Consider the following 26,357-nt stretch of genomic DNA (forward strand, 5'->3'; position numbering starts at 1 on the left):
AGATATCGGCTGTATTCAGACAACATGTCACGGTAAACCAATCCAACTGAAAGAAATCAAATCAATTGTGAAGTCCAAAATTAATGCCTTGCTAACTAATTGTATTTAGGAGGCACTATCGTGGCACGAACAATAAGTTATCTATAATATTTATTATACTAGGAGTCTACTAAAATCCTTCTATCCTGTATAAACTTGAGAGCAACGACAACTAGAGCCACACACATGGTGTCTAGGTATAGTAAAGTATACGCTACGTCATGAAATCGGATGCAGTGACTTCTAGAGCAAACAACGTAGTTAATGTTTCCTATCCCGAAAACGATACAAGATATCGGAAAAAAGTCAATTACAAAATTTTACAGCGGCCTCGAAAAACACAATCCAACCTGAGTTTTCTTCAAGGCAGAGGTATGCAAGTTTCCTTTTCTTTTGTTAGAGGTCATACAGGAATCTATGGCAATGAACGCGCCGACTGGCTTGCCAAAGAAGCGACAAAACTAGTTAATTCCATTCCTATGAGCATTCCGAAATCTTATTTAAAGAATGTCTTTAAAGATAAAGTTATATCTGAATGGAATACTTTATATCAAGCATCCACTAATGCACAGCTCACTAAGGAATTTATTCCGTCCATACAGAGACGCCTAAAGGCTAACTACTTTGAGTCAAATTTTAAGCTTATCCAGTTTCTGACTGGGCATGGAAACTTTAAAGCATATTTAAAACGATTCAATTTGTCGCCGACTGATAGGTGTTCGTGCTACAGTTGTGCAGTCCAGGATGTCAAGCATTTGATATTTGAATACACCAAGTTTACTCCGGAAAGATGTAAACTCAGGAACTGCCTTCTGAAGAACAATATAGCTTGGCCTCCTCTTTTATCTGCCTTTGTGCAGTGTAAATCATCTTTCATTTCCTTTTGTACATATATTAACAGTATTTTTCCCCGTATGATTTAAACTTTACTTCAGTGTGTTTGCCTACATATATTTGCATATATACTTTTGTATTTGTATTTTGAATATTTTATTTAATCATGCTTCTTTAATTGTTTTATATCATTTACTGTATGTTTCTGTTACTATGTGAGCAATTTTGTTTCATTTTGCATTTGTTTGTGTATCTACTTGTTTTGCCCTATTTTTCTTTCTTCTTTTTTTTTTGCATTTGTGCCTGCGACCTTATATTTGAAATTATTTTACTGTCAATTGGGTACTGACATCTGTAAGCCTTGTGGTATACTTGTTGGCACACAAGGAGTTTATACATAGAGAACAACAAAAAAAAAGTATAATTCTAAGAACAAAATGTGTAAAACGCACAGGCGTTTGGTCATGATTCCCAATGCTCTTATAACGGAAAGGCGTTAGAAACAATACTGAACAATTAGTCACCAGCAGAACTTTTACTTTCGACACGACGTTAACTGCTACGTCATCGTATCGCCATTTATTGTGGAAAAGATTAACTCTTCTGTTGGCACGAGTTCTTACATCACAGGTGTGAAAAATCGCATCCAAACAAATGCGCGTTTTCCACATTTTCTTCTTAGCATTTTTGCGTACAAGGTGTCCTTTCGTACTAAATCGGAAACTCTCTATAATTTTATAATTGACTTTCGTCCCCCTTATCTTGTACCTCTGTCAAAATAGAAACGATAATTCCGTTGTTTGCCGCAATATGGCGATAAAACTGTTCTCAACGTCTAGCTCAAGTGACTCTATTGCAACTAGACACAGAATTAGTAGAAATTTCTATTTGAATGTTGGGAAAAAATATTCTGTTTAAGATATATTTTATTGTTAGCTTATGTAATTAAAAAAAATTATGCACTTGGAATTTCATTTCTTTTCCCTTTAAAGCTTTGTACAGTTTAGTTTTTTTGCGAGAAGTTACTTTCTGATACGTTGGGGTGAAAATGGTACTAAAAGAGACAATTGTTCTCATATTATTCTAATAAAAGTATCTGATAAAAAAATGAAAGAGGTACACAGTAAATAGTCTTAATCAATTCAACTTATCTTAAAAAGATTAAAAAATTAAATTTATCAAAAAAAAAATGTTCAGTTCTTGAAAAAATGTCAAGTTCTTGAAATATAAGATTGTGTTGTATAAAAATAAATTTTGTTTGCGAAAGTTGATGGATTTTTTTGAAATTATACAAGAAATATAAAACAAGATAAAAAGCATGTTCTTTTTAATATCTGACTTTAATTAATAATGAAATTTAATATTTAAAAATACAAAAAAAGTAAAATATTCTTTAAACAGCATAGACATATATGAGAAATATTTAAATTAAAATCTTATATCAAAAGTAAAAAGATAATGAAAGAATCGAGCTTCCAAGTTTCTTTCCTTGACGAAACATAATCAAGAACCTAAACTTATTTTCATATTTCGTAAATAATTAATTAAAAATATCTTGTTTATATATAAATAATTATAACATTCAATACATTTTTGTACCAAAATAAAAAAAAAGAAATTGAAGGCATAAGATAATGGAGAACAAAATTCCTATTTTCAGTATCATATTTAAAAGTAAACAGATGTACGTACAAAGGAGTCAGCTTCCCATTCGCCAGAAACCAAAAAAGTTGCGGTTATCAAAATCGAGTTAACAAGATAGGACTCGATGTTGCTAATGAAATTACTTGAAGATCAATTGCGACGACCGTTTGCTCTTTTAACATCATAAATGAAAGCAAATTTACAACATGAATGAAGGAGCTAATTCATTCAACCTTGAATTAATTTCAATGACCTGCAAATTCCATTGAAGAAAGAGGATTGGCAGAATTTATTGAATCCTTAATATCATTTGTGATCCATAAATCAAACATTTACTACAACAGTAATATCCCAAGAGGTACTCTTGCTCTCTCTCTCAACTTTCGGTAAACGGTTTAGACATTTAAGCCCTCTAAACGACCTATTGATGAGCGCAACCACTCGCAAATTCACGGGAAGCAGTTAAAAGCTTCGCGAGAAGTTGACTGATTCAGAAAACTCTTTTTAGTAATGAGCAACTTTTCGGTTAGACACAGTCATTGCTCATTTTAGATACTGAAGTGGCAACTTCGTATTTAATGTGACTGCAAAAGATACACGCGGAAAAATTGCATCCATTAAGATGAAATTTCGACTCGTAAGTATTTGATAAAATTAAGAGGCAAAATGATTATTTCCAGTTTGAATTTAAAAAAAGAACATTTATTGCATAGTGTTTTAAAATGAAAGTAATTTTCTTAAAATTTGATTTCGTTTTTTTTAATTAAATAATTGCTCTATATCTGAAAATAACATTTTATAAAAATATATTTATAAAAGATATAAAACTGAATATTTTTCTAAATTTTTAAGAGTGCTTTTCTCAGTTTTTCTTTTTTTTTTTAAATTTATTTTTCGTTAAATAATAATAATCACTCATCTGCCGACAAAAATATATTTATAGAATCTATAAAACTAGCTACATTTTCTAAGCATGATTGTCAAATTCGTAAAAGAATCAAATTGTCGATATTGCGTGATATTTATCGAAACACATAACTTAAAAATGGACTTCAATATGATTATTAATACTGCATGTAGATTCATAGAAATCATATATCTCAGATTACAAAATAATAAAGATAAATTTCTAGAAAGGATAAGTTGCTGTTAGTCCTTTTTACTTTCTCGCTAAGAAGTATAGAAAAAATATTGTAATCTTCAAAAAATTCAAATTCGTGATTTTGATAATTTTCATTGTTTCAGACTACCAATTAGTTTGAAAAATACACTAAAAACAAAATGCCTGTTTGTGAAACAGATAATTAAAAAAATCTTTAAGATAGACGGCTGCAATTTAGTATACGGTCTTTTTTTTAATTTTTTTAATTTTTTAATTTTTTTTTAAATTTCCAGCAAAATCTGTTCAGAAGAAGACTCTCTATCCGGCTGTTCAGAAAAGTGAGTTCATACGAGGACATCTGCCATTACTTTAGCGAATGGGGGATTTTATTAATTCCGAATTATTTATTTCAAATCCTGAAATCAGCTAGAATTTATTATTTTATTTTTAGACATACAATAATAACTTCTATAAATATATACAAATAACATATTTTTCATGAAATACAGCGTAGATATAAAGGGCGTCACAAAAAAGGGGAAAAAGCAGTGCAAAAAAGTGGTTCGAAATGTATGAAAATACTGAGGTTTCTGTAGATGTTGAGACTAAAAAGTCATAAAAATTAAATTTTTAAACAGCCTCTTGTTAAAAAAAATGCTAAGAGTAAAATATTTTCCTTACACTCATCTATAAATTAAGTAAAGTAAATATTTATTAATCTATTAAATATTTATATTTATTAAAGTAAATATATATATAAGTAAATATTTATTTACTTAGACCATTTTTCCATTCCTAAGAATATTAATATTTGAGCGAGTTTTTCGCTGCATTTTTTAGGGATAACATACATATAACAAAAAGTTATTAAAATGGAGGAATCATAATAGATTTGCATAATTAACATTTATAATTTTTATTAAATTTTGTATAATTATCATATAAAACATTAATTGAAGTGTTTAAAAATTCTTGTTCAAAATGAACACCTTCACCTTTTAAACAAAGTTGCATTTTTCTAACAATGCATCCGCGAAAACCAGTTTATCACGTAATATCAAGACAAGCTTCTTGAATTTGTAAGCAAAAATCTTCTATGTCTGCATAAGACGTGTTAAACATGGAAGAAAGTATGCAACTCCATAAATAAAGATAAACAGGTGTCAATTCAGGCGATATAGAAGGACATATCCATGTAAATTAATCCACTTACCAAGGAATTCAGCATTCACCATCGAATTACAGCTGACGTAAGGTGAGGAGAATCATCATCTAGTTGCAACTACATCAGTAGAAGTACTGTTAAAGAGTTAAGACAAAATGTTATCTATAACTAACGAATATATTGGTCTTCATTTCAAATACTATTATACAAAACGGAACTAATTAGAGAGTTTCTAAAAAAACACATCACACATTTATATATATAAAAAAGTGTTACTGATGATGAACCTCTCATGCGAAGAATTCTTTCTTTTCCTCTTTTGAAAAGTGATAAAACGATTACTTTTTATTAATCGTCACAATTGTTCACTATCATTAATCGTCAGTAGGGACAATTCCGTCTCTATTAAAACGATGCTCGTCTGCCCAAATTACATTTCTGAGTTAAGGAAAATTTGATTCCTCCTGAAGTCAGGTCCAATGAAATTTGATTTTTTTCAGCCAATTTCTATATGATGAATTTTTACATCAAAATTCGAAGATAAAAATATATTCCATCTAAATTAGTGATAAGATTCCTTAAATTTTTAAATAAGCATATCTCTACAAACATTGTAGGTGGAAGCCTAAAACATTTTACTGACTGACAGACACTTTTGCACAATGAAATGCTTTTAAGTATCTTTAATTTATTTAAAACTTTTTATCGCCAACATCCATAGAAGCCAAAATGGTTTCATACAATGGTCTAATTGAAACAATTTAAGTGGATAAGTGTCTAATTGCAATAGCTCAGGGAATAGACACTAGTTCCATTTTTTGGGCTACCCTGTATATATTTAATAAGGAAACCTCTCAGAGGGAAAAAGTATCAGAAAGAAAATATTCAAATATATATTTTACTATCAGAGTTTAATCTCTATTGAGCAGCCAAAATTTTAAACTAATTTTCGAGCCAGTAAATAATAAATGTAATAATATACATACATTTCTCCATCGTTTAAAACTATTTGTTGATTACCCAAAATAAGTTTAAGTGATTATTTCGCACTTTCTTTCTGTTTGTTCTGTTTACATTACCTCCCCCCCCCTTGTTCTTCAAAAAAAAAAAAAAAAAAGGTGATACTATACATAGTTAAAAGATCATATCACTTTTTTTACTTTCTCGTTTACGAAGTACACAAAGGTAAAATAATGTAATCGCCATACAATTCGAACTCGAAAATTTGATGAATCTCCATGTATCAAACATCTATGAATCCGAAAATCACATTTTTGGAATTATGTTTTCTCTCTGTCTGTCTGTCTGTGAATATTCTAATTCTAAAAATTCTAATATTCTAATTCTAAAAAAAAAATTCAATATTTCGCAGCAATTGTTTGCTATTGCCATGCAATTAATGCACAAGTATTGATTTTCTTAATAGTACTACAAAACATACAACTTTTATGTGTAGGGCTCTGAAAATAAAAATATGAGCACTCGCGACATTCAAGACCTTGCTCAAGATTCACAGCCTTTATGAGTGGGGAAAGACCTAACATTTTTTATTACAAAGCGTGCGAGAAAGCTTTGGAGAGACCAAACTCGCTGGTTTTCTTGAACAAAATGGTATTCGAATTCCACGGTTTGAAATTATTTTATCAAAGTTTTTTATTACAACTTTTGTATTCTATAAAACAGAGTACAAATCTGAAAGAAACTGAGATGCCCTTCTGTACTGTTTTGATTTTTTTTTCACAATCATTCACACAAGTCATGGATTGGTGTTTTTTCTCTTACTATAAGTGAAAGTCTTATAAGAAATTTAAAATTTATAAATTAAAAAGAAATATTAAACTATTTTTCCTCAAACAGTCAATATTGTAAAAATGCATAAAATAAAATCCTTATCTGATTATTCGTAAAGAAACAAAAGGATAAAGGAAAATAATCATTTCAAAGCTATACAGTGTATCAAATTAAAAAAACAAAATATTTGAAGGTCAAAGGAAAAACCACTTGAAAATTATTCACCCTTCTTTCTAGCGGAAAGTATTTGCCGTTGGAAAAATACTGCAAATAAAAGTTAAAATCTCGGTGAAACACATGTATTACACAAAATTCATTGTCTCTAAAACTAATTACTATATTTTTTTAGAGGCCTTGTGCTTTGAATCAGTCGAGGATATTGTAAATCACTTCAAGTTTAAAATGGTAATGGTAACCAATAATTTCAATATGATGAGAAAGTAATAAGTCATATAATATTTTATTGAAAAGGATATGAACGATGATAATTATAACCGATAATTTCAATATGATGAGAAAGTAATAAGTCATATAATATTTTATTGAAAAGGATATGAACGATGATAATTATAACCGATAATTTCAATATGATGAGAAAGTAATAAGTCATATAATATTTTATTGAAAAGGATATGAACGATGATAATTATAACCGATAATTTTTCGCAAACTAATTTGGCTTTGAAAATAATATAATTAAATAGGATGTTATTGTGGGAAAACCTTTAATTATTCTAAGAATAAAAAAAACATTAAAAATGCAATAACAATGCAGGAAGTAAAAAGAAAATTTAAAAAAATTATTGTGAAATATAAATGTTCAGTTGATAATTCTTTAGGTTTAAGTTTAAAAGCGTTTGCAAAACTACCGTTCGATAAATTCTTTTTATGTGCTTTACTCTTAAAATAAAAAAATAAAAAATAAAAAAAAATTATTTAATTTTTATTATTTTTTTAAGCTTAAAAATGTGGATGCCTTTAATATTGTAAAATCATTTCGGCTGCATAAACATTTAAATGCATTCTTCGTTTTCAGTTTCTGATATTAATCGTACTTAAAGGATTATAAAATTTTGAATTTTCAGATATTTTTAGTTAGTTATAACTTTATTAAGAATGGAAATTCCTCTATGAAAAAAGAAAGACTAATTAAGAGATGCTATTGCAGAAATACGCCAATATGTGGAAATTCTACATTATTTTCTACAATTTTATGAGTGGAAAGGGATGATAATTTCTGTTTTTCTCTTAAAAGAAATTATGATCATTGATGATGCTTAGTAACGTAGCAAATTTATCTAAATATCTCTTCACTCATTTATAGTATGGATTTTAGTGTGGTGTGACAGTTTGGGGTATGAGATGAAGGTTAATATCCATTCCTATTATTAAGCCACTGCACAAAATGACAAACTCTGTCCCAAAATTTTCATCGTATAGCTTCAAAATCTTACTTTATTAGATTTTTACTGAGAAAAATAGATTTTTACGGATCTATGAATAACATTTTTATAATTCAAAGCTATGAAAGCTTATAGATACTAGTCATATAGATTTTACAAGGTAGTTTACTGAAAACTGTAATAATGTGTTTTCGAAATACGATAAAAATTTGTAAAATATACTTAATTTAATATTTTAACAATAGGCGTAAATAAAATAATTTTGTTTGTATTAACATCTTTTTACAACCTTCATTACACTTTACAAATACATGTGGCTAAGAACCATGTTTCGGATTTCTTACATTTATAATTTTTTTTTTTAAAAAAAAGGATAATTTCATAGTGGTTATATTTTCCCGAGGAACATTTTCCCTGCTCTGTCTTAAGATTTACTTTTTTTATTCCTCAATATCAATTATCTCAATGAACATACGATTGCTTGTAATTTCATTCAGAAAAGGAAATTTACTTAAAAATATAAAATCCTCTTTTGGGGATGCTGGAAAGGGGTCTAAATTTGCCGAAGAATGTTTTTAATCATATATGATAAACACGTATCGATGTAGTGGCAAATAAGATTATGACTACACTTGTGCCTGATGAGAGCAAAGAAAAATGTCTAAGTCCAATGAAGATTTTAAACATAAAGATCTCCATTAATGCAGGTACGTTATTTTTAGTGCCTACAGAATCGGATAAACCTTATTGAAAAACCGCTATTTTCCCATATGATGGAAATTTTGCTTCTATTAAGCGTTTAAACTATGCATTAATTAAATTGTTTGTTTTTTTGTTTCGAAAGATTTTGTCCAAATAAAGGACTGCCCTAATTAGACGATGTTCAAGATTAGTGAAATCAATTGTATTTATAGTTTTCTAATTAGCTGAGATGTCATAAAATCAATATTCTACCAATTAGTAAAGTGTTGTAAAATCCTAATTTAAAGATAAATAATCCGCTTTCTTGGAAAAAAATGAGATCAAAATAAAATATTAAAAGACATTTTATGGCTTTTAGTGAATGCAGTTTAAACGAATATCCAGAATGACAACATTTCTTTGCCATGTAAAAGTGAACTCCATATACGAAATTACGTAAAAATTTTTAAAAAGTAGTAAAATTATTTCCCATAAAAAATGAGCAAAACTGCTTGCTTGAAGATATAAACGATGATACTACGCCCATTGCCATGTGACATATGCTAGCTCAATAACGGCATGGAAAACTCATATCATTGAGAAGTAAATATCTTGAAGAATGAGTATATCAAATACAAATTGTGATTTCTGTTTTTTTTATGTTAATTATCACTTCCTAGGAATTAAAAACACTAAAAATAGCAACTGCAAAAAGAGTCAAAGGAGTCCTTTATTTTAAGAAATATACATTTCAAACTGCCGCAAAGTGATTGTAAAAATCAATACTGCTTCTAAGCCGAAAGCTCTACATTAGCTTCAATACGAAAACTGTCACACTCAATTTCCCTTTTCGTGACTAGGATAAAGCAATTGAGAGAGAAATTGCTTTACTAAATGTCAACAAGCTTTCTCCAATACTTGTTGTAGATCTTGAGCATAATATTTTCTTAGAAGAATGTCGCTTCGCATTTTGAATGTGTTATGTTGATCTCAAGAGAGCTTATCCGTCGTTCTGTTGGCATCAAACTCGACATCAAATGACTTGCTGCAGCTCGGGGGGCAATTACTGGTTTCCCTATGTCACAAATTTACAGAAATTTATTCTAGAAACTTATTCTGCTCTTATTACCGGAATGCTTAATACAAATCTTACTATCCTAAGACTGTCCCTTGCCAGTGAGAAGTATATAAGCATATACTTTATAATGGAGTGCTTCGAAATAAATACGTTATAATTTTGTTTTGATCATTTATTTTATATTTTTAATGCGAAACTTTAATAACTGTATCAAGATTTGAGGTATCGAACATGAATTTCTGCATAAAATATACTGAACTTAAAATTCAAGGAATCACCTCTGAATGGCATAAGCAAGTTTATAGTCCTCATTGACAAGCAGCTCAATATCTGGACCTGAAAGCATGATAAGATTTTTCAAGGGGCAAAATCAATTTTTCTTCAGTACGCCATATTTTTCTTTTTGTTGTTGTCGAAATGAAATCTCTGGGGAGATGTAAATTTCATAGCTGAAGAAAGTCACATTAGAATACACACTCGAAAGGTGCATCGACAGAATGGTCAAACAGGCAAGAAGCTTTTTCTTCAAAGATGCGAAGGGAGTACTTAATTTCATGAAAGAAAACAAAATTTTAGAGGAATACATAAAACATTGAAAAAACCGCATTTACGAAATTGAATGAACATAGGGAAAAGTCTTGATAAAACATCCTTTAACGTATTTTAGATGTGAAACATCAAAAAAACCATACTCGCCACATTGAACGTAAAGATAGGGAAACGTCTTGCTCAACATCCTTTAACGTATTTTAAATGTGAAAGAGTTGTTTGATAAGTTGTATAACAAATATAATATCTCGATTAATAACAAATTCAAAAAAACTTATTTTGTTTCAGATTATTACAGCAACAAATGAAATTTGATTTAAATTTTGCGACAAACTAAACATCAAACATAACTTTCTTGTAATGAAAAATGGAAGGCATTTTAACAACACATTTTTAAAAACTAATGGGGAACAATAACTAGCAATTAGATGAATTAAGATTGACCGAGAATAACGGAAGGCTTCAATCATGACTAATTATAATAACTATCATAAATATACATAATAAGGTAAAAAGAGAAAATATATTTCTTTTTATGAGAGTTTTATATAGCTCATTTTAGAACCAAGTCGAGAATTGAAAAGAGATAATTTAAAATTTATGTAAACATCAAAAATTAAAGACCATTTAGCTAATATCTCAAATTAATATAAGTAAATTTGAATTATTATCTATAAGCTAAATTTAAAAAAAATTTAAGCAGTATACTTGGTAAAACTATGGCAAGTTGTTGAAGTGTAGTCTTAATCGAAACACACTGCATTACGATAAAAGGAATCAGAATAAGTAGTCCATGCCAGCCACCAACTTAAAATTTCAAATATTTATTCTATAAACGAGCAGTATGATACGAATTCTTTGTTGGCAATACAAGTAAGAATAGGGAATTTAAAGTAATAGCAATTCTAATATTAATGTAAAGATGTTTGTAGTTTTTCTTAAATCTGACTTTTTCTTATTCTCAATTCGCAAGAATTTCTTCTTCTTCTTCTTCTTCTTCTTCTTCTTCTTTTTTTTTTTTTCGTTTATAAAAGTAAAATTCAAATAACTGCTTTTTTGCTGAAAATATTCAAAAATAAATTTAGTCAAACATTATTTATTTAGCAAATATTGAGATTATCTCTCAAAATTTATTTGCTAAAATTAAAAAAAAAAAAAAAAAAAAAAAAAAAAAAAAAAAAACGACAACAATTGAAAGAGAGTGACAAGGAGAATTTGGAATTAGTAAACCAGTAGTTCAATAAAACACACGTGAAATTCGAAAAACTTTGAATATTTTGTATTGTTTGAGAAAAACAATTTGTTGTAAATTGTGCAAAACGAGTTATTCACATTACTTATTCTGCAAACCAGAAATATTCATCTTGTTCTTTCTTTCTCTTAACTGTGTCCCCTCTTTCGAGGAACTTTACGCTGTATTTCAAGTACATAATATCTTTTAAAACCACTCTTTTGTTTCAGAAATTCGTTCCGAAACAAACGACAGAAAAGACCTGAAACAAAATTAAGACGTGCCGTATCTAATAAATAAGTGTTTTTAAAAACTTGAAAAATCAATAAAATCCAGGAAACAACACATCATAATTTTATTCAAGCGACGAATTCCTGTTGATTGCAGCTTGAATCATAAAAATGAGCATCCGTTAAGGAATCCATGATGTAAATTAAACTCCAAAGTCAAATTCTCCCGGTGACATTTCACAGAAAACACATTAAATTACAGATCTATGATAAGTAGGCAACTACACAATGCAACTTTTATCTCCCAAAATGACGATAGCGTAGATTATTTGTCTGATTTCTAAGATTATTTATCGATGTAGACATTATTAAAGAGTGACAAAACTTGACGCAATATTGTTCGAAAATTCACTCCATTTGAAAATGGTGAAATTTATGCGTGTTTATAAATAAGGTGAGTTGTGTTTATGAAAATGTACAGAGTTATAGAAAATATAGAGTATATGGAGATGCTGAAACATTTTAAAGTTAAGAGTTTGATTTTTTTCTAAAACTTGTCCTTTTCTTTTTATATGATATTATATTTTAAATGTGATGGTCAAATTAAATGACTTATCAGCCAGCATTACTCTAGAATTTTGAGCACATTTCTAGTAGTTAAAAAAATGTTTACAGCCCAATATTGTTATATTGATATTTTCTAAAAGATTGATTTTTTCTAAAAGTCGTCCCTTTCTTTTTATATGATATTATATTTTAAATGTGATTGTCAAATTAAATGATTTATCAGCCAGCAATACTCTAGAATTTTGAGCACATTTCTAGTAGTTAAAAAAAAAATGTTTACAGCCCAACTTTGTTATATTGATATTTTCTAAATGTTTGATTTTTTCTAAAACTTGTCCTTTTCTTTTTATATTATATTATATTTTAAATGTGATTGTGAAATTAAATGACTTATCAGCCAGCATTACTCTAGAATTTTGAGCACATTTCTAGTAGATAAAAAAAAATGTTTACAGCCCAACTTTATTATGTTGATATTTTCTAAATGTTTGATTTTTTCTAAAACTTGTCCTTTTCTTTTTATATTGTATTATATTTTAAATGTTATTGTGAAATTAAATGACTTATCAGCCATCATTACTCTAGAATTTTGAGCACATTTCTAGTAGATAAAAAAATGCTTACAGCCCAACTTTATTATACTTTGCAACCGATGTTTTAAAAAAAGTTACTAACAAAAAAGCTATTTTAATTAAATCTTAATACACGCCTGTTAACAAAAACTGAATTAAAAATAATAAAATATTAAATTCAAAGAATGAACTAATTTAATCTAACGTATCCAACCGCCGTATAGTAACTTTTATAAAATCAATAATTTTTAATTAAGTTTTATTTGAGCCAAATATACATATCCTTTTCATTCGCCTTAAGATTAATTATTGACCTCCAAAGAAATTAATGATTTCGGGAATTTTCTTGTTCAAAAGCTTATAAATAATGTCGCTGTTTATAATCAAATTAGCGTTATATAGTATAAATATTTATTAATACATATAAATCTGATGCAAATCAGTACAAAAAATTTAATCCACATTGTTCCGTTTAAAAAAAATTAAGAAAAGTGTTGGCATAAAATTTATATTTCAAAGCCTGTCTTTTCTTCATTCCGTTTGCAGAATTTCTCATTTGAAATCGCAAATTCTGAATTAAGACAGCATCATTTAATTCCATTACCTAAAAGAATAAACTGAGACACAAAGCTAAGCCAGAAAATACTTGACTAAAATTTTAAGAACAGAAACTGAATGAGCAGATTTTCTCACGAATTTCATAATATTTAAATAATAATAATAAAAAAAATACAACTTGATTAAGAATTACAGAATACATGCATGGACATTTTTCGTACTGAATTATCAATAATGACGGAGAGTATGTCTTTTACTATAACATTGTTTTCATTTCATTTCAAAATTCAATGGCATCAAATCTTTCTCATGATAAAACATTTCGATTATGTAACATTTATAAAAAGATCTAATATTAGCTTACAGAAAACCTTTTTAGATTCCACTAATTTCCCACTGTCCCATATTGGCAAATTCGTCACAGTAGGTAACTAGGGAATTCTGCTCCGCCCCTTTCCGTGTAATTCTAGTGTTCGATTTTTGCCACGGTAGTTAGAAATGTAAATTTCTGGAAACCGGAAAGGTTTCAAGAGAAAGGGTTAAGATAACGATTGCCGACCAAAAGATTACGCTGACATTTTAACGAGATAAAAAATGAAGGATTCGATGTTTTTGTATTCTTTCCAGAGTGCGAGTTTTCAAAACAAACGATTCAACCCCCCACCTTCCCCTCGGATTGAAACGGTATACAGTAAAAAAGGATGTCGGGTGTGACGGTGGGAAGGAGAATTATGCAAATCAGGTTTGATACCTGATCTGGAGAGACCACTTTATTTATTCAGACAAGAGCAGGCTATAAAACATCTCGCAGCGAATGAAGACCGTTGCAAACATCTGCTTACATCCAGGCTTTAGTTTGATCATGTGCTACAAGTGAAATCCGTCCTCAAGTGAATGTTTCTAAATGCGTTTGAGGTCATTTCTCCTATTCAGTCTGATCAATTTATATAAAGAATGAGATTTAAGCTAGCGTTTTGGAAAGTGTTACAAAGTATCCTCTGTTTGAATAAAACGCTTTTGGATTAGAAGAAATGCTTAATGAGCCAAATATTTTTTTTTCCTTTTAAAGACATGACAGATATATGATTAAAGCGATGCGAATTAAATTTTTAAAATGTTATCTAAAGCATATTTAATATTGTATGCATAATAATTTATAAAGCATATTTCTAATATAAGAATTTAAGCTAATAATCAAGCTCCAGAATTTAAGAAAGAAATTAAATATTAGTTAAGGAAAACCAATAAAATCATTGAAAAATTTTAAAACGTAAAATCTTCCTTAAGGGTCCCACAGGAAAGAATTTGTTTTAAAAACATTTTCCTTAAACATTTATCTTTAAAATTTAACAAGGTAAAATTTAGATTAAAAAATATATGATATAAAGGAATGAAATAATTTACAGAAAAAAAAATAAAAGGTAATAAATTCATATAAGTACCTACTCTTATTATACCATCAAGTAATTTTCTGATTTGTGAACAATCCCTAGCTTATTCTTTTCACGTCGACTTTTAATGTGATCGAGCTGTGATTTTTCAGTTTATGTTTTTGTTTTGTAATAGAGTTACGATATTTGTTGTGAAACAGGTGGTAAAAATTTTTGTATGGTAGCATACGTCATATATAGCAATATACGATATTTATGACAACAAAATGTCCTTTTTTATAGCTATACTAGTAGAAACTACCCTCTTATATATGCTATTTATATAGGTAGTTATTTTCATCACACAAATCTTATGCTGCTCATATATAAGGTTTATATTTAAGGCGTCGATCATTTTTTGATTTTTTTTAATGTTGATAATTTTATAAACTAGATTTCATTTCATATAATATTTCGTGTGGTAGTATTTTAAACCAGCGTCCACACTAAGTCAAATGCATAAAAGTAGATTTAAAAAAACATTTTTATCCAGAAAATACAAATACAAAATATACGGTATACCCAAATATACCAATATATACGATACAACGATTTATAAGTCAAAAAATACTTTGGCAGTGAACTTGGCATAGCTTCAAAGATTATCAAATAATCATACAGTTCATAGAGCAGATCGCCATGAAGGTAAAGTTGATACATGGTTTAGGATTACAAATTTTGTTGCCATGGAAATTCGAAGAATGGGTTATTTTTCACTATTTGGATCATTTTTAACCATGTAAATGAAGTCACTTCGTAAAAATGTTAGTTTCTGCCAGCAATATGTTTCTTGAATACTAATGTTTCTAAAATACAAATTTGTTATATTTATGCAAATTACTTTTTGTAGAGGTTATTTAGTAAAATAAAATTCATTAATTTAGTAAGTTTCTGAAATTAAATTCTAATTTTTTTAATGACAGGTGAGAGTCGTAGATATTTTTTATTATATTATTGGCTAGAAATACTTTCACATGCATTGAAAGAGACAAAAGAGACTCATAAATTTTCTCTCATACAAATTCACCTTATGTGTTTACAATTATGTTGCTTATCTAGATATATAATTATACTATAAAATTAAATTATGGAAAAATGATCCAAAGTATGATTTCAGCTTTTGTCAAATTTAATCCCCTAAAAATGGTTAAAGAGGATTAAATAAAATTATACTTTTTATAGATTAAATATAGTAATATTCTTTGAAATTCTTTTTAATTCCAAAGACATTCGATATGATACTTTAATCACTTTTTAAATTTATTTAGCTTGAACAATAGGCTATTTTCTGCTTTATATTGACAATGGTAATTTTAAAATTGCGTTGCACATTATTTTCATTACATTTGACTTTATAGCGCTAAGTTTTAACAATTTATTTTATTAAAAACAACTTAATGAACTTGAGACAATTTCCCATGAAAATATGCTGAACCATATACATGCTGTATCTGTAAATTGTATTGCGTTCTTGTTAAAATGTCTTCGATTTTTACTATATATGTCATAAGAGATATTAAGTTTAATTTAGTTTAATTATAATAACGACTCAATTTAGAAGCCGCTCTATGGCTAATTAGGGACAGATTTCGTAATTTTAAGTCGTATTTAGATTATAAGGATGGCGTCTTGGCTCTCTGGCCTTTTCCAAATTTCTGCATTACTCCAACATATTTAACATGCACCATACCCACTAATACGATGGTCTTTTAGGTGGAACGAGTTCGCAACTACCTTACAGAAGCCACCTCCTTACCATCAGATCACCGCTGTCCATAAAAGATGTCTAACCATACATTATATGATTAACATTGCGCCTTTGTTTCGGAATTCACATTTTCCTTTAATATATCAATTAGCTATTAGGAAAATGAACAATTTGACCTTTTATACTATATCACACAAAAATTCAATAAATGCTTATGCGGTTGATTTTAAGGCTTGATTTTTATTTTCAACTTTTCCACTTTCCAAATTTTTTTCCTGCGTTATTTTACCCCACTTTGTCACAATCATAAAAAAAAAGGATATAAATTTTTAAAAAATGGAGTTGTGATTCTTTTCCAAGTCATCATCATATATTAATGAAACGGCGAAGTATTAACGAAGAAAACAATTATAAATGTTGAAAATATATAAAAGAAGAAAGTTTTGTTAAAGTTTTGGCAACCCAAAATTGCTCGAAGCGAACCCCACTCAGAAATGTATATTCTATTCTAAAAAGCCCTATTTTCGTACATTTGTTTGCTTTACGTTCCATAAAAACCTCTTCTTTAACTTAATTCATACCTTTTTTATGACATTTAATGTCGATACTAATAACTGCACATTTTTCATGTGAAACAACGCCAAAACAGATAAAAAGTCACCTGCTGGCTTAAAGAAATACAAGTTGACAATAACTGTTCCCACGTACCTGTCCCCAAACCGAAGACTAAAAGCCGGTACCCGATTACGTCACTGACGACCATTCCTATGCAATGTAATCGCTCTCGTGAATGGAGTAAAAGCCGTAAATTTTATCCTTGGCACCACGGGTATAAAATAGAGGCAAAAATACAGAGACCTTGTGGCACGGAGAAAACTGTTTACAATAGCTGAATGCGAGTTACTACAATCAACACAAACATGTGACAAGAAAAAGTGAAAGTGGTGAATGGCGGGGAAAACGGCAGGTTCAGGAAAAGAATTTAAATACAGCAGTCATGCCACCTTTTCCCCCTATTTTCTTTTTTGAAGCTCTATGCTAAGTACTAAGCACTTATTCAAATTTAAAAAAACGTAATTTTATTACTGAAAATAAATGCGCAATTTTTACATTATTGATTTAGTTTTGATCACTTATCTGTATATATCAACTGATGTTGAATCAAAATTAATGAATAATGAATAAATAAATAAATTCATGAATAAAATAAATTAATGAATAATGAAATAATAAATTAATGAATAATGAAATAATAAATTAATGAATAAAATAAATAAATTAATGAATAAAAGTTTGGATAAGACTTTAATTTTGTTAGTTATCATTTAAAAAACAAAAATGTAATTAAAAATAAGTTACTGGTGGCAAAATTGTTATACTGTATATGTAGTTATGTACTGTAGGTGTAGTTTCTGATTACCTATTAGAAAGAGTTTTAAATTTTTATGAACTATTTATATCTTAAATAATGTTATTACTTTAGAATTTGTTCCATGAAAAATATCCTGTAGCAGAATAAATAATTTAAGAAATTAGCAACAGAAACAGGTTTAATGCAAATCAGCAAACAACAATTGAACATATTAGGCAAGTAATATAGTCATAAGTACATTTGTAGCCTAATTTTCTCAACCTTCTATAGAAATAGAGAAAAGCATTTCTTGAATTCTTACTTAGGAATTTTTTAAACATATGATGGAATCAAATGTATAAAATTGTCTTATACATTTCATTTAATATTTAAAGATATTAGAATACACAACATGTGACATCTTTTATCAAACAAAAAAAAAGCAGTATGGTATGTTATATATGTATATATATATATATATATATATATATATATATATATATTGTGCCTTAAAGGTGAGTTACGAACACAATGCAGGTAATATTTCAAATAATGGATTTATTGAATGTAAAGCTGTACACACATGCCCTGTACTATCAAATAGCAAATAATAGAATAAAATGATAAAAATATAAAAAAAAGAATTTCAAATATTAAATGGAGATTATATATGGACAGAATATAACACCTGTTTCAGAATCGTCCGGTTGATAATGATTGCAGCTATTTGGCTTAGTTTTCAGTGCTTTAGCTTTATGCTGAAATCTGGAAAACTAAATTGATCAACCAATTTGTCAAAATGTCCCTGATTTCTGTTATTATGAATTGATGACTTTAATCAAGAAGAAGCCCGAGAGAGAGTTGACGTCAGACAAAGACTTTTCTTAAAGCATCCCAAGCATGCTCTATGAGATTGAATCAGTAATTTAGCTAATTGCACCATTCAAGTATATCTTCTTTCTCCAGTAAACTGCCCATAAGATGAGCCATGTGTTGTCAAACTTTTAAGTTCATGAAAATAAAATAGTCCTCAACAGTTTAAAAAAAAAAGCCTCATATAATTCTCAAGAGCAATAAACAAACCTTCTTTCCACCTCTGACACGGTAACCATATCAAAGATATGTAGATGAGTACTACTGTACAACTTGATGCCTCGCCGCACAAATATCCCTTTCCAAAGAAATCAATGTTTTTTCTTTATCTTGGAGGAATGTCAGCCAGCTACGTATTTTATCCAGATGAAGATTCATCGCCAATCACTTCGTGTACTGAATTTTAATTCATCAATGATGAATTCAATCTTGCTATGTCTAAAGACACTCAAAGATAATAAGTTCCTTTTTGCGATATGTTGAAGCAAATAGATATTATCAGTCCCCGAGAATAAAAGCTTTTTTAAGTTATGGCTGGAAATTATTGTTCCAGTAGAAGCATCACGGTCTTGAAAGAGTTTTTTAGCCGTTGATTCTTCTATAGATTTGTGGATTTAATGCCAAGTATCTGTCATACACAGGTTTCATAGGTCTTGGGGTGCAACAGCAGTCTTTCTAATGATTTTATCTGCAATTAGAAATTGTTTCCGAAACCTGAAAATCACCATTAGAGATGCATTTAATCATCGAACGATTTCCGCTTGAGACAGTCACGGAAAACTCTACAAATAGGTATCTTTATTAATTCATCGTCTATACGATCTTAATAACTGTTTTTTGTTGTATTTAGCTAACTGTGGGAATTCTCTGCTAAGAGTCACACTTCTGTAGATAAAAATTGCCAACAAAAAATTGTCCATTTTCTCTTTTCATGAAAAAAAAAGGAATGTCTTTAAATATCTAAAAGGCTACCAATGTAAGAAAGATCTTGAGTTGATTCTCCAAAAGATATGTGATAATAGTTTTTTTTAAAATTTTGTTACTATTTAATTTGAATAATTACGAAAAATGTGTTTATAACATTTGGATGAAAGTGGAGATCTGACTTGTTAGAAATTTATTTACTTAAAAAACATTTAATAGAAATTTAAGACTTAAGAGACACTTAGAGATAAATTATTTCAAATCCAAAAATAATCCACGATATAAGTAATGCACTGGACATTTATGAACAAAATTCTTAGTGATTTAAAAAATTAAGTCTTAGATTTAAAAAAAAAATGTTTATATGCTTTCTCACTGATTAAAAATCCAAATTATAAGAATATCTGAATTACTTTTCGACTTCCCGTTTATTGATTTTAAAAATGCATTTTACAAAGAAGCATGTTTTGAGGAAAACAACAAAAATTCTTTTATTAGAATTTCTTGGAATTGCAAATAAACAGGGAATTACTTAAATTTTTTAAAATTTCAGAGCGGAGAAAGCAGGCGGATGATATTATCGATTTACTGTAGTACTTACAAGAATGGAATTGCTGGAAGAAGAAAGTTGAAGATAATTTCGCAAGGAACGAGCTTGATAAAATTCCCTTTGACATCCCAGATAGACTGATTTGTCGAATCAGCAACTCTTTTTGGAGTATATGTAAGGAATATTGTCCTTGAACTTTCTGAAGAAAAACATTAAAAATAAAATTGAAGTGTATGATTTATTTTCTCGAATTCACCCAGAAAATCTAAATAGGGGATATAACATATTGCAATTGATACCCAGGCGTCACATCTTAGCAATAAAATTAAAACAGCAATTTTATAAAATATTTTTTCATTACGAATTATTATCTGATGGTGCTAATGTGATTTTCTAAACCAAATAACATTTTTACTCAATAAAATTTTTCAATTTCTTAATATTAGTGATTCTAGAGTTAAAGATGTGGGTTTGAATTCACTTATCAGCAAACCCTTCCTTATTCTGAATATGTTTTCACTTGATGTTAACCACAAATTACCAGTTTTTTTTTTTTCTGAAATTAAAACTAATTTGAAAAACATATTAGTGATGAAATTAGACCTCCTACATGGGCAAACTATTTTTTAAAAAAATATGTCACATAATCTTTTATAAAGATATCAAATAATATATTGCATTTCTATGACAGATTCATTAGATTCAAAATATTAAAAGTTTCCAAATAAATCGGAGATTACGGAAAAGGTCCCGGCATCAAAAACTGGGTTATTTTTATTTATTTATAGTTTTACAGAATTGAAGCAAGGAATTATTTTCTTCGCTTTTTTTTGTACCACTTTATAAAAATGGCAAAATTTCTGATGATTGGAATTCTTACTAAATGCATACTTGGTACATAAAATGTTGATGAATGTGAACTAAATAATTTGCTCATACAGGAGGAAAGAGTACTAGTTTGTGAAAAATGTCAATTTTATAAAAAAAAATCTGAGTTTTATTTAGCTATGAAAACTTCACAACAAGCATTTTTTGTTTAACATCGGACGTAATATTTTTATGTCTGTAAGCCTGTTGGAAATGCACATGGATTCACGAGGGTTTGTTACAAGAACAATGAAAATGTATCCACTTATCACGTGGTCACCTCCGAATATTTATTATATTGCCTCATGCTTACTCAAAGATGAGAGATTAAATTAATCAAATTAAAATCAATATCCTTTCATTGCTACTTCTTCCCTAATTTTAAGAGGCTCAGCTTTATATTTAATTTTTTTTAATAAATTCCTATAAGTTAAATGGAATGCTTTTTAGCAAATTTGTGAAGCAGACTAACTTCAATCATCTATTTTTTAATGAATTTCCTTATTCCTTTTCCTTTGACATCTTTAAATATTCACAAGAATATTCTGCATGAATTTTTCAGTAGAAAACTCAGTTGTGAGAAAACATTAAATAGCTGGTTTTTCGGTCATATAAATATGAAAAATGATAAGTTTTTAAAACAGTTGAGATGTTTAGTTAGATTAGATTATATTTAGTTAGTTAGATTATAACTTAATTGCATCGAATGATTTCTTAATAACTCCTATGTTTCCGGAGCGTAATTAAATATAGTTCTGTGTGCATGTGCTAATCACTCACACCATGAAATAGTGAAATTTCGACTTTAAGATTTACTTACATAGGCACATGTACCTTTTTTAAAAATGAATTTATAAAGCTTTAAATAGGCTTCAGAAAATGTTAATTATAAAAGACAATTGTTTTCCTGAATATTCGAAGAATATATTAAATTAAAGATGTTAAGAAGAGTCATTAAATAACATGTTTAACGGATATTTATAAGCCTTATCAATGCTGAAATCCAGCCAATAAATATGATTCATTAAAAAAATGTACGCTTTTATTGTCAGTAGAATTACAAATTCTCAATATGAAATTCAATGAAGAGTTTACTAAGGAATTAAATTATCCGCAGTCATTGATAATTACTCATACAAAATAATAAATGAATAGATACTACAATATTCATATGCAATATTTATTATTATTCCTTCTTATTTTATTTCACAGCTTTTCAAATGGATATTTTATCAATAGCTGTTTTGAATAGTTAACTACAAATATTGGGATGTAGTCTGTTCATATGCCTAAAATATGAGCAATGTATCATAAAACTAATATAAAACCAATATCAAAAGAAAGTTCAACTACGACACTACTTTTAACTGCTATTACAAACTGCTACTGCCAATTACGTTCTCAAATTCCTTCTGAAACATTTTACTTTGATGCAAAGCCTTGCTGATTGTCGGAAGATATTGCGATAATTAATGCATTCTTATCAGACACGTTCAACTGTTCAATCAGAAGACGGTCTTATACTATCCGTCACAATTACAACAAAGTATCAACTGGAGTACTTTTTAAAGCAGATTCTTTCCAAAAATTTTCTTAGGAATCTCATGTAGCCCTATTTATGAATAAAATATCATTTAAAAGAGGATGTGCTTTTTTTATCTACATAAATGGTCAGTGTGTTCTTATGCTTCGTTAGCTTTGATTGGACTTGAAGAATACAAATCAGGTAACAATTTACAATCATACTTTATTATAAAAGACCTTGATAGTAGTGTTGAGAACATTCTACTGAAATGAGTGAAGTTATTACTTAAATTATGCACATGATAAGCGTGATATTAATGTTTACTCTTGTAAAATTGATGATTGTCAACAGAAATTTTGAAATATCTAAAATTAAAAGGTATAACGAAAAATTCATAGTTTCAAATTAAACATCTTTGAGAGAATTCAACCGTTTGTCATAAATTGGCCTCCTCAGTGGAAAATAATGTAAAAAGTTGAAATGAAGAGATAAATTTAATATATGCATTACTAAAAGGAAATAAGTTTATAAAATTTCTCATAAAAAATGAGCATATTAATTCGGATGTGAAACTATTGAATTTACAATAATATGTGATAGAAAAAAAAATTCTCACATAAAGTTACATCAAATTAAATATCAATTTATTGGACACCAACTTCTTTGCTTTATCCGTGGGTTTAATTGGGAGCATTCAAATTGTCTGAAATTCTATTAGTTTAACTTCTTTTAAAACAACATTAATATATAAAAAATGAAATCGACGATTCCATTATTTTCATATCAAAAGCAAAGACTGTGATTATGGTTAATACATTTTTATAATATAAGTTCAAATATTGAAATGTTTTAATGATTCTGGAAAACTAAAAAAAAAAAAATAATATACTTATTTTGAAGAATATTGAATCGTTAAATTAAGTACAAAAACTTTTGATTGGCAACTGTTGATGATTGATAGTTTGTCTTTCTTAGTTTATTCAGCACTACTGTGTTACTGATACAGTACAACTCTCGTCAGATAAAAAATAAGCCCTAATTCAAAAACACAATCATTTTTAAAAACAAGCTAATGTTGATTCCTATTTCTAAAGCTAATCATCTATACGCCAATACGGACAAAACAGTATTCAAGAGCTTGCGTCAAATTTTACTCACAATGTTTTGAAACAGTTTCAAAAAGAAAGGAAAATGTAGGTAAGAAAAATACCAATTCTTCTCAAAATGCTCAAAGAATTTTCCTGCACTAGGAAGTAAAAGTTCATAAAGGATGAGTCACTCTTTTGATAAAAATCATTGGCTTATTTCTCATCAACTAAAGAAGATGAATGACCTTTCCTCATCTACATATCAATAGCAGAGCAAATATCAATACAGCACAAAGATAAAAGAGAGCAACTTACAACTGATATTTTTACTTCTTGAAGGTTACATCAGTTTTTGGGTCAGTTAGGAGTCGCATGAGATTCAAAAAAAGTAACTTTCAATTTCCCAGATTTTATTCACTCGAAATATTATTGCCATGGAAAAAAATACTATTATGTGCAACAGTTATTCATATTTTCAACATATTGTCGTTTGCCTCCCACTAAATCCAATTCTTCAATGTGAATTACTTTTCTTTTTTTATCGCAATATGAATATAAGTTGAAGAAAAAGATCTTATATTAGAGGAAGCGTAGGCTTTATTGTTTCAAATGTAAAGTAAGAAAATTATTGCGCTCTGTAGAAAAAATTAAATTTTAAGTCATATAGCTTAATTAGTTGTACATCATACATACCAAACAAGATAATGGAATTTAAATAAAAAATGTCCTAGCATCGACATTATTATACATTGAATTCCAGTTAGTAGAGACTTTCAATAAAAGTTCGCTAATTAACAGTTTAATTTAGAAAATTTTCGAAGTTTTTTCCCTTGCATTAGAAGCAAATTACTCAGCTAAAATTATCTGAAATAATATGAAATTAAAAAATAAATAAATCGAGTTTAAGACAGTGTTTTCTGTTGATAACAGCATAGACAACAAGCACATTGATAATTAATGGGATTCCAAAAAGAAAAATACATGAATCATCTAAAAATATTTTTAATAATTTATTTTTATTGGGTAAGATGATATAAGGAAAAATGCTGGAAGACATTGTACAAATTTATAATCCTTCAAATTATAAAGAAGCGCTCCTAAAATTTTATCAAAAGCAAGAAATAATGTGATATAGAACTTTTTATTTAAATGCCTGAACGAATATTTTGGAATCCCTTTAATTAGAGGGGAAGTTATTAATGCTTAATCGCTTCAATGCAAAATTTACCGAAAAATTGCAGGTAGTTATTTGTTAGATGATGATAGTGGTATAAGATCGAAAAGTCATTGAAGACATGCGATTTATTTTGGCGAAATAATCGCGTAAAAAGAAAGTAATCTAAATAATGTTTTAATTTGGCATCAAAGAAATGTGAAATAAATAACCAGACAAATATTAAAGTATTTAAACAGCTCATTTTTGTTTATTTGGCATTATTACTTTGACAAGACAAAATAAAAAAGCAGAAATGTTTTGTAGTTAAAATGTTATGCTATCAGAAATAATGATGATATCGTATTTCTAAAAGAGATTAAGAAAGTTTGAATTAAATTATATTGTGCTTTCTAGTCATTGTTCATCATTTAATTTAACATAAAAATTAATAATTCTATCTCTTCCATATTTTAGTTGTAAAAAAATGGTTTTAAACTTATTTTAAGCATTTGATGTCGATTAACATTAATTGATTATCCTTTCAGGTTTATTGAATGTGAATTTATTATTAAAAAGAAAACATTTTCATCAAAACAATGTTTAGGGGCAAAATTAGTTTTCTTTTATTTCTATGAAGTTATACACTTATTTCTTATTTAGGAAAAAATCAGCATTAGAATTTAATTGTTATTGACAATTAAAATTCAAAACTTTGTGCACCAAAGATTTGGTATTGAGATAAAAACTGGTATTGAGAACGTCAGGCGTTTTTAATTGAAAGCACCAGATTATTCGATCACAAGTTACAAGATTTCAATAGAGACGTCCATCATCATCTCTATAATGCATAATCTAATGATTTATGCATAAAAAATATGCATAATACCTGCATTGATATTTCGCAGTACTTTAAATGAGGAGCTTTAGAATTATATACCATCAAAATCTTTTAAAATTTTAATTTACCATTTAAATCAAGGTTAAATCCTTATTTTTCCAGTCTCATTTTATAAATATCCACCAGCTGTCATAGATTACAGTGTTTGTCTAGTATATTTTCATCTTTGGATGCCAAGACACAAATCGTGTTAATCAAAATCCCGGGAAACTTAATTAATTCGATTAGGTGTCACTAATCCTGCTTAGAATGGCAGTTTAATTACTCCCACTAAAACAGGCAATTTGTAAACTACATAAACTTAATTGGCAGTCATTTACTCATGTATGCATAATTTATTCTACGTAATGTCCACCGTCTTTATAAGACACGAGGTAGTAATAATAGACTTCAATATATTGTCTTGTTGGAAAATATCGTGTTTAAAATTGTGAAAATACAATATTAATATACAACAAATTATAATTGAAATAAAAAACAACTGAACATAGCTTTGGCAATTATTGACACTATTTTGCATTAAGTCAGTGATTTTTAAAACCT

The 26,357-nt window shown here is 28.3% G+C and overlaps 1 protein-coding gene across 1 annotated transcript in view; it reads right to left on the minus strand.

Moving 5' to 3' along the window:
* Positions 1-4,918, minus strand: part of LOC129959976 (myocyte-specific enhancer factor 2-like) — a 348,098-nt gene extending 343,180 nt beyond the window's left edge. The window contains exon 1 of the mRNA XM_056072924.1: positions 4,833-4,918. The gene's annotated coding sequence lies outside the window, so the exon portion shown is untranslated. The remainder of the gene's footprint in view (positions 1-4,832) is intronic.
* Positions 4,919-26,357: the final 21,439 nt, after the last annotated feature.

This window comes from Argiope bruennichi, chromosome X2 (assembly GCF_947563725.1).
Source record: "Argiope bruennichi chromosome X2, qqArgBrue1.1, whole genome shotgun sequence".
Lineage (NCBI taxonomy): Eukaryota > Metazoa > Arthropoda > Arachnida > Araneae > Araneidae > Argiope > Argiope bruennichi.